This window comes from Equus asinus, chromosome 1 (genome assembly GCF_041296235.1).
Source record: "Equus asinus isolate D_3611 breed Donkey chromosome 1, EquAss-T2T_v2, whole genome shotgun sequence".
NCBI classification, from domain to species: domain Eukaryota; kingdom Metazoa; phylum Chordata; class Mammalia; order Perissodactyla; family Equidae; genus Equus; species Equus asinus.
The window spans coordinates 179332358-179349179 of NC_091790.1; the positions used below are offsets into that span (position 1 = coordinate 179332358).

The 16822-nt window shown below is 38.8% G+C and overlaps 1 protein-coding gene across 4 annotated transcripts in view; it reads left to right on the forward strand.

Moving 5' to 3' along the window:
* Window positions 1–1538: 1538 nt before the first annotated feature.
* Window positions 1539–16822, forward strand: part of LOC123276968 (hyaluronidase PH-20-like) — an 87237-nt gene continuing 71953 nt past the window's right edge. For all 4 annotated transcript variants that reach the window (XM_070512744.1, XM_070512722.1, XM_070512729.1 and 1 more), the window contains exon 1: window positions 1539–1662. The gene's annotated coding sequence lies outside the window, so the exon portion shown is untranslated. The remainder of the gene's footprint in view (window positions 1663–16822) is intronic.

Below are 16822 nucleotides of genomic sequence, written 5' to 3' on the forward strand. Positions count from 1 at the left end.
ATTAAGAAAAACATTTATTTTTAGTGAAGCCTGTGCGTCTTCCAAGAAGAAAATACTCTGAGATGTTAATGGGAGTCAATATCAGGGGCTATTTTCCAGTCACTCCAGAAATATAGCAAAGATATCCTTTATTAGTAATGAGACAAGACTAAATTCTGTGTTCCTTAGCCAAGACCAAGTATCCTCTTTTCAATCCATTACGTCTTTTCATAGACCCCCAAGATCTACACCTGCAGTTACTTACTGGGCCTTCAACTTATTGAAAACTGACTCTCCCAATAACTTTGGCACCATCAGGCCTCACTGGAAATCCAGGAAGAGGTGAGGGAGAGATGAAAACAAATTACACATGAGTAATCGTTAGTGACTAGGTCAGGGCGGACTAAATTGTCCTGACTGGGTGGATTCCTTCTCTTACCTGGTTTAATAATTAATCACAAGTAAATAATGAGACTTCCACATTGAAATAAAATGCTGGGTTTGAACTTCTGTACTCTTTCCTTCCATTGACCCTTGACTGATGCATTGTTAACAAACACTGGCAGTGCCCACACAGATCCCCCAAGGTCCCTTTTATTGTATGTCCTGCATTCCCTCCCCCAATTCTGTGTGCTTCTCCTCCTCCCTCCTGCCCGGTCAATGTGGTTTTGTTTCCCCACAGCCCTTAAGGGGATCCCCTGTATGATCAGGCTAGTGCTGCCCTCCTCAGGACTTTACCTGAAATTGCAGCCTTCCTTGGCTTCAACCCCTTTCTTCTGCTTTGACCACTTTTTTATTCTTCTTTCATTCTCTTAAGAGTTTTTTCCTGAGAAAACTTCATTAATAAATCACTTGCCCATAAAACCTCATCTTAGAGTCTGCTACAGGGGACCTAAGTCTCACTTATTTTCCAAATATTTAGAAACAAACAAAAAGAAGAAGCTTGCTTCTTGCATGGAAACAATACCATGGACAAGTCAAAACACAAGTCAGAAAAACACGTTTGGAATATGTGACAAAATACTAATTCTCCTTATGCAATATGTAAAAATGCTTAAGCAAATAAATTCAAAACAACTCAAATCTAACATGGAAAAAAATGTGGACAAAAATCACAGGCAAGAAAAACTATGAATGGCTCATTTTCTCAAAATAAGAGAAATTGTGATTAAAATGACAATGAGATACCATTTTTACACTACTCAGATTGGCAAAGACTTTACGAAGTATAATAGTACAGTGTTAATTTGGGTATGGACAAATAGCACTCTTAATTTTTGGAGAAAGTGGTGACTGATACAATCTCTTTAAGAGTCAGCATTATATGTTACACTTTGAAGTGGACAAGTTTTGCCGGTTCAACCCTGATTGCTCTCTTTCTCATTCTTCTTTTAAAATTCTGTAATAACATATGTTACAGTCTGAAAGTTTGCATTCCCTCAAAATTCATATTTTGAAATGCTAATGCCCTAATGGTATTAGGAGGTGGGGCCTTTGGGAGGTGCTCAGGTCATAACAGTGAAGTCCTCATGAATGGAATTAGTGCCTTTATAAAAGATGGCCAAGAGAGTGTGTTAGCCTCCTTCCACTGTGTGAGGATACAACAAAAAGTCTGCAACCTGGAAGAGAACCTTCAATCGACCATGCTGGCACCTTGATTCAGACTTCCCAGCCTCGAGAACTGTGAGCAATAAATTTCTGCTGTTTATAAGCTACCTAGTCTGTGGTATTTTGTTATAGAAGCCTGAACTGACTAAGACAGCTTTTATCACTCAGAAATTATTCATTTATTTACTTGCTTATCGTCTATTTCCTCCCACTAGAATGTAAGCTCCATAAGAACAGAGACTGGTCTGTGTGGTATCCTCGAGGCCTGTGGTTGCCATGTAATCAATACTCCATTTTAAATGGTTGAATCAATAAGTTAAGTAGTTGGCACCTATGGTATGGTTTGAGACATACTAGGGACACTAGAGCATCTCAATATCCTTCTGAAATGTCTGAAATTCTAACTCAGGCAATCAGTGAAGACACTGAAGGAGCCTATTAAACTATTATAACATGACAATGTAAACAGAAGTAAGTTAACTAAGGAATTGGAGCAAGAGAGAAATTTTAACTGAGGTTATTTCAGTCTTTTCAATTGAATTAGTGGAATAAGTAAGTGGCATATAAGTAAGTGACATTTAAAATGAGTAGTAGCAAAACCAATTTTTAATATAGAATCCAGATATTTTTACACTGTTTGGTGGTTATATATTAGTTTGGCCAAACAGGCTGGTTCTGCTTCTATCTCACAAAAAGAGAAAGAAGAGCAGTCACCAAAAATCAAAGAAGCAATAGTTAACAAGATTATCTCTCAAGATCAAACTTACCCTGTCTATTAGCATGTTAATTACATCTACAAGATATGAGTAGTGATTAATAACCATTATTGTTGTTAGTAGAATAATACACTTTGCAGTAGATTTTAATTATTTGCAAATGAGTATATGGCAGAACTTGGCAGCAGTGTGGGAAGCCTTACCTGGGTTTAGAGATCAGGGCCAAGAGCGTTCTCAAGAGCACAAGGGAGAAACCAGAATCAAAACCAAAGCTGGCAGAGTATTACGGTGTCTATCACAACGCTCTGAGTGGAGAAATGGAGACTCACCAGTTTCACCGCTAGTAGGCATACGGAAGGGGGCAGGGTGGAGGTGTGGAACAATCCCTGTCCCCTCTGGTGGTTCTCTGTGTCATGGTACAGTAGCTGCCAGAGCTACACTTGACCACAGACACCAATGCCACAAGGGACTGCAGGTCCTGAACACAGTGTAGTTTTAGCCAAACCTCTGGTTTGGGACCTTAGTTTCAGCCACACTCCTTTGAACACTTTCTAGAGTTCTCTCCCTCAGATTTTAAGTTTATTCTAAATCCTTAAAGATAGCCAGAAACATCTCATACGTCACCCAAGCCAGCCTTTTGATGAAATAGATCTCCTGAACTGAAGAACCCACCCGGCCTCAATGCAACTCTTTTATTTTCCTCATCCGGACTAAAGCCCTCCAGGACTCTGCCAGTGGAGTAGACACGGTTCTGAAATCTGAATCCAAGGGAGTAGACTGAAGTTTGCTTGGCCTGAGGTCAAAAGAAGTTGAATGGTATCTGTAAAGTAAGAGCAATACTTGTGCCTACTTCATAGGCGTATTATTAGGATTAAATATGTTAATATATGTCCAGCATCTGAGAGAGAGAAGGGAGGAAGGGAGACGGAGGGAAGGAGAGAAAGAAAAATTAAAATATTAGTGACTATTCAACTCTCTTCTCAGATTTGGGGCTGAGGCTAGACTCAAGCTAGTGCCCTTTGTCGTCTGCCCTCATTGTGTTTTATATCACAAAAATGCTGATAGGCCCAGGCTTCACCCATTCTCCATTGTATTTTTCTGAGGAAGGTATATAACAAGGCTGTACTTCAGTGAATCTCTGGTGGCAAAGTTAGAAGGTAATGTCCGTTAACCAGGAGATAAAAGACTCCTGTAAATAATTCAAATTTACCTCTAATTTAGGTAAAGTCTTTGTCTCTTAGTTTAAAGGATTTCTCATTCTAATTTCATAGGTCCCATGAAGTGGAAAATTAGCAAATATAAATACAGCATTTCCATTTTTCTTATCAAAACTCAGTAAACTACGTTAAAACGTAAAACACAATTGCCACGCTAACATCTCTAATCATTTGGAGTAAATGCACTCACACACAAAAAAACAGCTGAGCAAAAAATTGATAAAAGAAGCAATCATTCTGTTAAAGTTACCTAAACCGAAGCAGGCAGATGGCTTAGGGGTGAGAGCACTGAAGTGGAGTCTAACTAAATGCTTACTTTGAAGATATTTAGACTGAGCTTTAATTCCTCTTTTTCAAGTAAGGTTGATTCTAATAGCAAAAAAAAAAAAGTATGGAGGTTAATTATACAAACAGAAAGGCGTCCATTATCTACATACTGTACTAGACAATTAAAATACTCAGTCTCCAATTGATACCAGCTCAACAGAAGGTTGACATAAGGGAAGCTATATTGTAGAAAAGAAACCGTATTGTAACTTTGAATGACCTCTTACTAACGACCCAGATGGAAATGCACCCTCTAGGAGATCTACCTGCTCTGTAGATTTTATGAGCCCTGCTTGCGTATATACCTCCCAGCTGTGATAAGAGAATAACTTCGTTCTTTTGAGTTCCTTAGGAATGTGATGACCCCCACACAGAGAGTCTATGCTGGTAGCCATCATCAAATGATAACTGAAAGATCTGGTGTGGCGACTCCCAGTCTGTAACACCAGAGGGGCAACAGTCCTAACCACCCCCCCCAGTAACTCATTGGCCTATGTAACTGCTTCAAGGTTCTGTGCCCCACTCAGGATGATTCTTTAGGACACTAGTCCCTCCACCTTCCTATTTGCTAGCTTATCATTTAACAAAATGCCCTTTCTCTGCCACCATCTTGTCTCTTGACGATTTGACTTTTGTCTTGCGGCGAGCAGATTATGCCCTTTGTGTGGTAACACCTTCTCAGAAAATGTCCTGTGTTTATTTCATATTTTCATCTCCATAATGATAGTGACTTGTCCACTAGAAAGCATTGTAAAGAGCAAGAGATTCAGAATTAGCTAGAACGGGGTTTCTAGCTTCGGGATGGTGAGCAAGTTATTTACTTTTTTCTAATGCTTATTTCTTCACTTGAAAAATGAGGATCATAATTTTGACCACAGACTGTTACTGAAACATTTGAATGCCATAATTAATTGTTTACTGAAAATCCTTCGATGACTTCCTAACTAGTTGTTGATTGCCTGATTTCAGAGATTTGGTTGGAATTGCTTTCCTGTAAATATTGTTTCTTAATGACATTTTAATGAAAGGCTTGCTGTACTCATGTTAACACTTAAAATATAACAAAGATTGCACATTTGGTTAAAGCAGTTTAGGCCATCAATAAATATTACTTATATCTTGGATTTTTTGAACTGTAGCTATTGAATGTAGCTATTTGCATGCTTAAAGCAAACAAGCCATACGCGATTGAATAAAAACAATATTTTTTGTCAAAACTGTAAACATTCATTATGAAGCTAAAGTGCTAATTAGCTGCAACCTCGGGAGACTCACTGCCCTGTAATTGTGTTGACAAGTGAGCACGTGCCTTTGAAATTTCTTTTTAACTCTTTAAAGTTATCTTGTTGTCTGTTCTATTTTTTGTCTTTGTTTTTTTTAGCAAAAGAGTAGGTTTTATAGAGATCTTGTCCCCATCCCCCAACCTCGTATTTGCTCCGTCCCCCACCTTCTTACTTGGGTCATCCCTCCCCCAACTTCATACTTGGTCCAAATTCTTCCCAAATTCTAAAGTGGAACAGCCTCCAATCATAATGAATATTCCTGGATATTTTCACAGCTGATTTATCCATCCTCTCAGAGTTTCTTCCCTTCCTCTGCCATCTCCCCACTGGTGAGTCTCAGGGACACTCCCATCTTGTCATAAACTAACCAGATACTTAGTTGCTTAGCACTTTAGCACCGAGTTCCTGTTTCTCTTGTCTCAGGTGAGAACCATAGTGCACTCCTGTTTTTTTCTGTTCTTGGGCCTGCTCTTCTCATCTATAAGGGTAAATGTGCTCAGGTTTTTATGGAGTAGTGTAGAGGGGCAGAGATAGCTATGAATATTAATACATCTTTATAATGGCATTAGAAGGTTGACTTTGTAGTTAATTTTTCTTTTTGGATAGCATCTGTCACACATTTTGGTATGTTTATGCAATATGCTAGATGTACTGTTTAGTTTACTAACAACAATAATGGTTATTAATGATTACTCATATCTTGTAGATGTAATTAACATGCTAATAGACAGAGTGAGTTTGATCCTGAGAGATAATCTTGTTAACTATTTCTTCTTTGATTTTTGGTGACTGCTCTTCTTTCTCTTTTGTGAGATAGAAGCAGAACCAGCCTGTTTGGCCAAACTAATATATAACCACCAAACAGTGTAAAAATATCTGGATTCTATATTTAAAATTGGTTTTGCTACTATTCATTTTAAATGTCACTTACTTATATGCCACTTACTTATTCCACTAATTCAATTACAAAGACTGAAAACTGTCTAGATAAATCACATTTGACAAGTCAGAAAAATATTTTAATCAGGCTGAGGGAAGACAGTTTGAAGTCTGAGCTTGAACAGACTGTTTGCTTAATGGACTCCCCCAAAGAGACATAAAGAGGCAGCCAGATCCAGGCAGTGCACACTAAGCCTGAGTCAGTCTGATCTCTTGAGAAAGTCATGATCCATGAAGACTTTCAAGGGCAGGTTCCTTCTCAGAGCGTGCTGTATGGTCACCGATGCCATTGCTGAGGAACCCTCATCAGGGCTGGCTCCACTGTAGTATGAATTTGCTGAGTATTTCATTTCCTCCAGAACGATGCCTTAGGGCTTACATATTTAGATTAAACATTTTTTTTTTTCTATTTTCTAGGGAAGTTTTCCCTTTTTTTAATGAGGAAGTTTGGGCCTGAGCCAACATCTGTGCCAATCTTCCTCTACTTTTTTGTATGCGGGTTGCCACCACAGCATGGCTTGATGAGCAGTCTAGGTCCATGCTCAGGATCAGAACCTGTGAACCTGGGCTGCCAAAGCAGAGTGTTCTGAACTTAACCACTAGGCCATGGGGCCAGCCCCTCCTAGGGAAGCTTCAATGCTAGCAGATCTATGAATCATTAAACTGTCTTGGGCTTTGCCTCAATTTTTCATGATTTTCCCTGCCTTTCATACAGAAGAGGGTAGAAGCAGGGATGATATCACTAATAATAATAACAACAGGAACAACTTACATTTATTTGGTATTTACTATGTGCCAGGTATAAGGGAGGAAAAAGAGCTTTCTCTTACCTTTTAGGTTCTGTGGCTGAGGCCTATGAATTGAACCGACAAAAGACAGATTAACAGGAGAAAAACATACAAACTTTATTTAATAGTTTTACATGCACATGGGAGCCTTCATAGGAAAAATGAAGACCCAAAGAAGCAGTTAGGGCCAAAGAATGATAAATTGTGGAGGAAGGACAAGACAAAAGAAAGGGGTTTAAGCTTCTAGGGGAAGTAATTTGTGAGAGAGTGACTAGGATATATATGAGGGAAATCAATGGAAGCTAAGGGTTATTTTAGTAGGTTTGTTTGTACAGATCCATTTTGGTGTCAACTCCCAGTCTCCGGTGATAAGATGTTCTCTTCTTGGCAGAGGGAGTATACCTTTCACATGGGATGCTCTACTGCAGGCAGAAAGGGGCAGGTCAGGGAGGCCTTCCTGCATGTGCGTTACAACCAATTAAATCAATTTTATGGCCCACTAATAGTTTGTTACCTGTAATTTGGAAAAAAAAATGCTGGGAATAAGCCTACTCAACATCACTTCTTGAATTATCTTGTTCACAGTTACCCTCCATTTGTGCCAAAATGCATAGAACTACTTAGGTCATATTCAGTTTTTGCTCTGAAATGCTCTTTGTAATTAGATTTTGGCAAGAAATGTCAGCATGGAGGGGCTAGCTGAGCTCTCCTGCAGAAGGGTTGACTGAGCTCTCCCACTTCTTTTAACTAGGAGCATGTGGTCTCTGTTGAGGCAAAAAATCAGTAGCCTGCCAATCTATGGGTAGAGATAAAGAGGCATTTTAATTGTAAATACAACTTTTACTGAGTTTCTGCAATTTGAAGTGAATTTTGCTTGGTATGACTCTTCCTTTTCCCATCTCTCCTTGTTCATTGACCATTCTTTAAAGGAAACTTAGATTACTGCTGATGCGGGGTCGGTGAGCCAAGGAGTTGAAAGAAAGAAAGATTTCTTGGACTCTCAAGATCTGGCAGTAATGCTGTTTTATTTAGAGAATAGTGAGGAATAGCATGGGGACAGCACCCACGGGCAGTCAGAGCTGCTGTTGGCATGGGGAGCTGCTGCTGCTGCTGCCTCTGCTGCCAACATTGGTGGAGAGTAAGGCTAAATTTAAGGCACAGGTATGTGAGTTATCTCTTTACAAGACAAAGGGAAGAATATGTAAAAAGAGTTGTTAAAATGACATCAGTGCCAGTAGGGTCTGGTTATTGGGTGGTCCTATAACTTTTAGATAAGAATCAAACCAGATTGAGTAAATGGCAGAAGTCACCGCTTAAATATTATCTTCAGCTAAAGACAAAGGAGGATTTTGAGGGGATGTCAGTTACATGAGGTTGCCAGACAGTAAACAATTTAAGTTCTTGCCTTTGGCATTGATTCAGACTTTCTAGAGATAAGGTCACCTCCCTTCTTCCTGGCACAGAGAGGAGGCATCTTTACAGATGGAGGTTTCCCTTACAAAGGTAAATGTTCCCCAACAAAGGGCAAGCAAACTCCAGTCCTCAGAGCCTGCTTCTCATCTGCAGTTTTAAAATACACCAGCCTAAAATCCTCATCGATTGCTATTACCCCCAACCTTCTCTGTACTGTCAGTATCCATGGTAAATACTTCTTCAGAGTTTTTGGCCTAGGAGTCCACAATCCCTACATTATTCTAGAGATATCCTTAATCAAATTACGTATCTTGGCTTTTATCGCTCCTGTAGGTCAAAAACAATTCTCTCCACACCTTAATACAGCTGCTTTTCTTATAGTTTGGGGTAAATGGACTATAATAAGTAAGATTTAATAATATAGAGAGTCCGGGGGAAATAATACCGCACTTCAGATTTACAGAGCTTCTTGTGAAAAATACTTCGTGGTTATCATTTCACACATCATCCCAGCATCCTCAGGAATTAGACTGATCTAAGTATTACGAATACATTTTTAAAGAGTTAAGTGATATGTCAAGAATGAATAATTTGAATCCTCCAGCTGTTGCATAATAGAGTTAAAAATGGAAATAAAGCCTCTGTCCTTTTCTGGATCTGGGCTCCTTAATCCCTTTAGCCATGAGTTGGAGCCATGAGATGGAAGACTCAGTTAAGACAGAATAAAAAGGTTAAAAGTGAATTTAAGAAGAGGAGAGGAAAAGACCTTGTAAAGGGAGACACCAATAAATGTTTCCAGCGGTGCTGTGGCACGAGTATTCTAATCTCGGACTCTATTACACCATTAGCTAGAGAGAATGGTGGCAGTTGGAGGCAGTTGAGAGAATTAGATGAGATTAGAATTAGAGATTTTTTAAATCCCTGCTAATTGTAACCTCTGAGATACATCTTACTTTCCATATAACAAGGTAAGGTCAAAAGTAGCTATTGTTACTGAAGGTTGATAACTGTTACCTCTTCAACTCTTTATCTTGTTAATGTTTAAGATAGGACAAATTGGGTTTAATGCAATACATGAACTTGTGCTTTGGGAGAATGGCAGGAAATTAAAAGTAATCTAGTGAAACTGGAGAAAAGGAAGAAATAATTTGATCAAGGAATTAACTGATGGATAGACAGTTCACTCATTCACCCACTGGATTAAGTACTTATGGATCTCCTACTGTGTGCCAGGCACAGTACTGGGAATTGGGAACACAACTGTGAGCTTAGAGTCTAGTGAGGGAGACAGACATGTTTCAAATTTGAACATAAACTGTGAGTAGTGCTAAGAAATAAGTACAATTTTTTGAGAGCCTTGATACCTTTAAAATAGCCTTGGTGGCAATCAGAGATGAACACTTCAATAGGCAGATCTGTTTGGAAAGGCTGCACAGGGGGAACTGTGACTGAGAGATATATCTCTAGACTCCAAATAGAGACTAGAATAAATCTAGGGCAAAGAGATTTATACCAGAGGTACAAGGCAGGATCCCAGCGGAATGATGAGAACCTGCCATCATAAAACACTTCTTCCTCAAAAGAATAGGAATTTTCATGCGGATAACGAAAGATTTGGGTTTTATTTTTCTTTAGATCCTATCTGAAAAGCTGGCCTAGACTGAGTTGCCACGCATTCCTTAGAAGTGGAGAAAAAGATGAATATGCTGGGAAGACATTTGATTGTTTGAGACTTAAGCCATAGTTTTGCTTTCACAAAATGTACATTCTTAAGGTAGACTGCAGAACATGGCTTTTTAGGAAGATAAATATTAAACACTTAAAACTGACAAGATTTTTGAACCAGTCTTTTATTTTAGGGAAAAATTCAATCTGCATCATAAGTGCTTCATTATCTCTATAGGCTCCAGATATCTTAAATAGATAAGAGAAGAAATGCCTGGGCTGGCCCGGTGGCATAATGGTTAGATTCATGTGCTCTGCTTTTGCAGCCAGGGGTTCAGCAGTTCAGATCCCGGGCACGGACCTATGCACAGCTTATCAAGCCATGCTGTGGCGGGTGTCCCACATATAAAGTAGAGAAAGATGGGCACAGATGTTAGCTCAGGGCTAATCTTCTAAAAAACAAAAAAGAAGAAGAAACCTGTTGTTATTATCTTTTGAAACTAAGCTCATATCTTTTTTTTAAATAGCATTTATCTTCAGCATTATTAAATGTGTTTAGTTACATTTGATGCGATTGAGTCCCTATTGCCTTTAGACAAAGGAAGTTCAGGAACAGATAAGTGTTTTCTTTTTGTGTTAGACTGTGGTCGCCATTTGGATCTTTGCTATAATCCCATATGTAGAAGATTTGGTAACTATGACTTTGACAATTCAGAGAAATAAAAACCAAAAGTCAAGCGAAGAGAAACGTTGGTTATTGCTAATAGAAGACCAATTGCAAACTCATAGCCCGTGTTATATACTATTATACTTTTGTGAACTTCGTTATTCAAGGCACTGGTGATAACAGAGGTGTTTGTTCTTCTTCTTAAACTTTGACTTGATTGGTACTAAGCCCTTTTGCCTATTCGTGCTAGGCAGCTGAGCCACTGCCATTACAGAACTAGGACTGGTCCTGTGTTTATGATGGTGCAATGTTGGGTTGCCTGCAAGTCAGGCATCACTGAGCTCAGCCTGGAGTTTGACCACTGGCATTGCAGAGAGCATCCCTAGCGAACCTATTGTGTTTTTAATTAGCCTCTGGAATTCAGAGACTCTTCAGGACTTTATTCAATTATTCAATTACTTACTTTCAGTTATATCCGGGTGTGTTGGTGCCTCATGCTTGGCTCCAACTTCTGAGTCATGTTTGAACTCTGTGGCTTCAGGATGCTACTCTTCATTTTCTGTTTGGACATCTTCATTTTAAAGCATCACCATGGACCATGATTTTAAGTTTACTGAAATTCAAAGTACATCAAACTCATCTATTTAATAACTAATTAGCTCATTTAGATGCACAAGTGGGGTGACTGACAAAGATTCTCTACATGACCACACTAATCAGGCTCACTGAGCTCTCTTTTTGATTAGGCCTCAAACCCTGGGCCCCTGAGTCTTTGTTGGTGGAGCCCAGTTGTAGCAAGAATCCTGCTAAGTCAGTTTAGCTAGAATCTCCCCTCCTCCATATCTGATCACCTGGGGTATCTAATCAGGTTCCTCATCTTCCACCACCCCCCAGGTAATGCTTGATCACCCTGGCCTGCCTTCAGCAAGAATCCTGTTAACATCAGTTTAGCCGGAAAGTCACCTTACTAATTTTCCATCTGCTGACCCCCTACATTGCCCCTTGGCTATAAATTCCCACTTTCCCTTATTGTATTCCGAATTGAGTCCAATTCTGTACTGAGGTCTCTGTTCCTCTATTGCAATAGTTTTTCTTCACAAAATTTGTCTTTACTACTTTTACTACTCTCCAGCTCTGGTTTTTCTTTGACAGTTCCATGGCTTCCGGATGGTATGTTTTGGTGTTTGTTTGAACATCTTCATTTTAAAGTATCACCATTGGCCATAATGTTGGGTTTACTGAAATTCAAAGTATGTAAAGTTCACTCAATTAACTAATAAACTAATTTAGCTTGTATCTATTGAGTATCAGTTAAGTGGCTCAGAAAGTTGAACAATAACTTAATCCTACAATTAAAGGTATATTATGTACGTTCTTTAATTAGGCTGCTGGGGTCTACAAAGATATACTGGACACAGAATATTACTATAGGCACATTCATATTCTTTCCAAAGGAATTTTCTTCCAAGATGAATTACTTTCTTATTTTCAATTAAACATTCTTAGTATTGACCTGTCATTCATTTTCAAAAGCTGAAATATTAATCTTATACAACATATCAATATAAATTGCCTAAGGACTCAATATTTAGAATTCATGTTTAATCAGACTTCTCAGATCTATTACTTCCTAATTATATCATGGCACAACAGGGTAAACGTTTATTGCATAAAATAAGCATGTATAAATTATATCTCGAACTACAGAAAGGATAGTCTTCATATCTCTATGTTCCACTACAGCAATTAAACAAAATTTGATTCTGGGAATGGCTTTTGAGGGATTTTATTATTTATTTGGCTCTTCCTTTTCTCCCCTCCCCTCTCTTTTCCCACCTTAGGGAAAGGAGCAGGATTCAAAACACCAGGATTTTCCTGTAACTAACAAATGTCGAACATGGCTTTCTTTACCATTTTGAAAAAGTTAATTTTAATTTATTTTATTAATTTTGTAAGGAGAAATTACTTTAACTTTTCCTATAAATGCTGTCCTTCCTTGAAACAGGTGTCTTAAAGTCATTAATTTAACTAAATACTTAACAATCAGAATAACTCCAATGAGGGCTTGTTTTACGATTGGGTTCTTAAACTCGTTTCAAATGCTAATAAAAAACTTATAGCATTCTTATGTAATTTACCATTCTCCCTAATCTTTTCTGCTACAAGGCACTTAAATTTGCTGGCATTCAAACACCACACACACACACAAACACACACACACAGGAGCCCCTTCCCCCATCACATGATTACAACTCAAAAGATTAAGTCTTTCTTTAATTGTCTGGGCAAAGATTTGCCTTTTCTCACCCAACATGTTCAAATCCTGCAGAGCTACTGATTGTGTGGAGCAACTTCTGACCTACTGACATCTTAGAAGAAAACTTTTAAATTTTTACTTCAAAAGTAAGTTATCTTTTTTTTTTCTACTACATAGCCTAATCAGGAAAATCAGGTAAGGCTTTCTGTGAAAAAGGATTAGAAGTTCCATAATGTGCCATGTTTTGAAGGCTACCTCGTTAACTTTGGGAGTAGTTTGTCTGGCATTTAATTGTGCTTGGTAGTGGACACACAGATTAAGGATTAGGAATTTCTTTACCCTTAAGGATCTCCAGTCTGTGCAAAATTTACCAGAGGAAGACACTGACAAAGTTAATACAAAAAGAGAAGACGAGGGGCCGGCCCCATGGCTGAGTGGTTAAGTTCACACGCTCTGCTTTGGTGGCCCAGGGTTTTGCCGGTTCAGATCCTGGGGGCAGACATGGCACTGCTCATCAGGCCATGTTGAGGCGGCATCCCACATGGCACAACCAGAAGGACCCACAACTAGAATATACAACTATGTACTGGGGGACTTTGGGAAGAAGAAGAAGAAGAAGAAAAAAAAAGATTGGCAACAGATGTTAGCTCAGGTGCCAATCTTTAAAAAAAAAGAAAAAGGAGAAGAAACCAAGGGAAGGGAATAATAATGATAATAATAATAAAGGAAGACGGAAAGGAAAAAGGAGTTGATGGAATGCCACCAAAAATGGTATTAACTTCTCTTGTTGAGTTAAATTTACCATATCTATTTCTCACCAAGTTATTTATAAAATATCATAGCTTAACAAGAAATTTCCTAGAAAAACATCTTGCTTGAAGGGTCCTTTCTTTCCTGAAAATGTATTTAAATTTTTCCTTTAAGAGAAGAAACTTGCACCTGGATTTTTCTCCCTTGGGGAAATTATGCTGGTCTCTTACTTTAAAAGTTTGCTCAGAACTCAGCTTGGATTGACTGTGCCTTGTAACTGGAGGCAGAAGTCAGTGTTTGGATTGAAATGATAAACTAAGTACTCTGAGAATGATACACCCACTACCTAAGGGGATTAGTGTACAGGGCCTCAGGGCAGTAAATTTGGGTGGGCCAGCTGCTCACTTGGAATTTTGCTTTTTACATTTCATATTAAAGAACGATTCCCAAAGTATCCTGAGGCTTCCTGAGGAGGTGCCATGGGAATGACATCTTAAACTTGGGACTCTCTCCCTTGCCCCTCCCCCCCTCCCTTCAGTAAAGTTATATTCTGGTCACATTTAAAGCACCCTCATCTCACTTTCACCAAAGTTACAATCTTGGCTTTATCAATATTTGTCCATATTTCTGAATTCTCACCTTTATATTTGTAACAATAATTTATATTCAAAATCTATAACAATTTTAAGGGTAAGAGGATTTTATCTAAATTCAATTCTTAATTCCACTGAGGTGATATACACAGAGATTTTTCACAGGAAATAGGAATATTAAGAGGGGATTCTATGGGGCCGGTCCCGTGGCACAGGGGTTAAGTTCGTACGTTCCGCTTCTTGGCGGTCAGGGGTTCACTGGTTTGGATCCTGGGTGTGGACTTGGCACTGCTTGGCAAAAGCCATGCTGTGGTAGGCGTCCCACATATAAAGTAGAGGAGGATGGGCATGGATGTTAGCTCAGGGCCAGTCTTCCTCAGTGAAAAGAGGAGGATTGGCAGTAGTTAGGTCAGGGCTAATCTTCCTCAAAAAAAACAAAAAAAAAAAAAGAGTGGATTCTGGAGACAGTCCCATGAGTGACTTCTTTATCTGTTAATTATGATTTTCTAGAAATAAAGTGTTTGTTGTGGAAATAAAGCATTTGTTGTGGAAAAGAAGAGAGAAGAAATAAGCCAAGAAACTTAGTTAGCTCTTTGGTTCAGCTTTTTCTGTCTATGACTCTCTTCTCCTTACCTCAAAAATCTCGATCACCACTCCTCTTCCAAAAACTAAAACAAGAACCCCTTGAACAAGCATCCTAGCGAATAAGAAGTAAGGAGGCGGATGGTTGTTTTCCCTTCCCCAATGAAGAGAAGCTGAGCTTCAAATCTGTTCTGGCAAACGAATTTCTAGGATTAAATTTGATTTTGCTCCCATTTTTAATTTGAGAAACTGGTAGTTGAATGAAAGGAAATTAGAAGAGCAAAATATATAATGGACCCTCAGGAAATAGGAATATTTTTCACATTTCTGGATTTTCTTCTATTCCGTAAGCATGTGCTTAACATTTTTTTTTTTTATTTCATTTTCATTTCAAGGAAGATTCACTTTGAGCTAACATCTGTTGCCAATCTCCCTCTTTTTTTTTTGCTTGAGGAAGATTGTCTCAGGGCTAATGTCTGTGCCAGTCTTTTTCTATTTTGTATGTGGGTCACTGCCACAGCAAGGCTTGTTGAGTGGTGTTGGTCCGCGTGCGGGATCTGAACCCATGAACCCAGGCTGCTGAAGCAGAGCATGCTGGGCTTAACCACTACACCATGGGGCTGGCCTCGATTGACACATTTTGGTATATCTCAGAAACTGCCTGTCTTTAGTAGCATCAAGGCAAGGAGCCAGTTGGCCCCTACTAAAGGGGTTCGGAACAGGCCTCCTCAAGATGTTTCATTTTGACAAGTGGAATATTTTGAACTAAAGGCAATCAAGACCCAGCAGGCTCAAGACACTTTTACCTCGCCCTTAAAGAATTTAAATTGGGGGCCTTTCCCATAATAAGAGTTATTACCAGCAATAACTTTTTATGAACTATCTGTATGATAAAGCAAAAATCTAATTACTACTAGGCCAGCCCCGGTGGCCTAGCAGTTAAGTTCGAAATATTCTACTTCAGCAGCCCGGGTTCGGTTCCCAGGTGCAGACCTGCACCACTCGTCTATCAGTGGCCATGCTGTGGTGGCGGCTCACATACAAAATAGAAGACGTTTGGTAACAGATGTTAGCTCAAGGTCAATCTTCCTTAGCCAAAAAAAAAAAGAAAAACCTAATTACTGAACATCTGCTCTTCTTGTCCTCCTGTGAATTATCCTACTCTCCTCAGAAGCCCCAGGCCCCTATTCTATTCCTTGGCTCAAGATGGCATAAATACCTCATTTTACTTTTCTGTCTCGGAACCTCTCATGTATGTGGCGTTCCCATACATATGCAATTAAATTTGATTTTCTCCTATTAATCTATCTCATGTGAATTTAATTCTTAGGCCAGCCAGAAGAATCTAGAAGGTTAGAGGAAAATTTCTTCCTCCCCTACACTGTTCCTTATTATTTTAGGCAAACATCTTTACATGTTGCTTAATTATCTTTATAACTAGCTCTTTTATCTGCATAAATTCCCTCAGGCTGAAATACTGTATTTATTTAAGTCATTATATCAGCATTGGGTATTGAAGTTATTTTTCACATTTTCCCATTTCATAGATGGTACAATACATAGTAGAGAATACTATATATGTGAATATCTCTACCTACCTATATAGTTTTAGACTAAGCCTCAAACAAGGGATTCCCGGTTGAAAGGATTTAGTTATCGTGTGTTCTGTTGATAAAATTCCTTTGCAAGAAGAATAAGTTTAATTTAAATAGGATTTTGGATGTATTCAGATCTTAAGATTTTAAGTCTACTTTGAGATAAAAGAATTTTTTTAAAGCACGCTATGAGTTGCCAATGCTCTAGGAAGACATTCAATCTACAGCCTTCTTGCCTTGCCACTACTGAAGATGAGTTGGGTGCCCGAACTGTGAAAGGGTTTCTAGTAAGTATCATTGTTAGGGGTTGGGGGGATTTCAAAAACTTAGCAGAAGTGCTTTAAGAAGAAGTTATCCAGACAATGAGCAAGGAGGACATTTGCAAAGGGATCAATAGATATGATTGAGTACAGACCTTATACATATTAGTGGAGAGAGAAGGT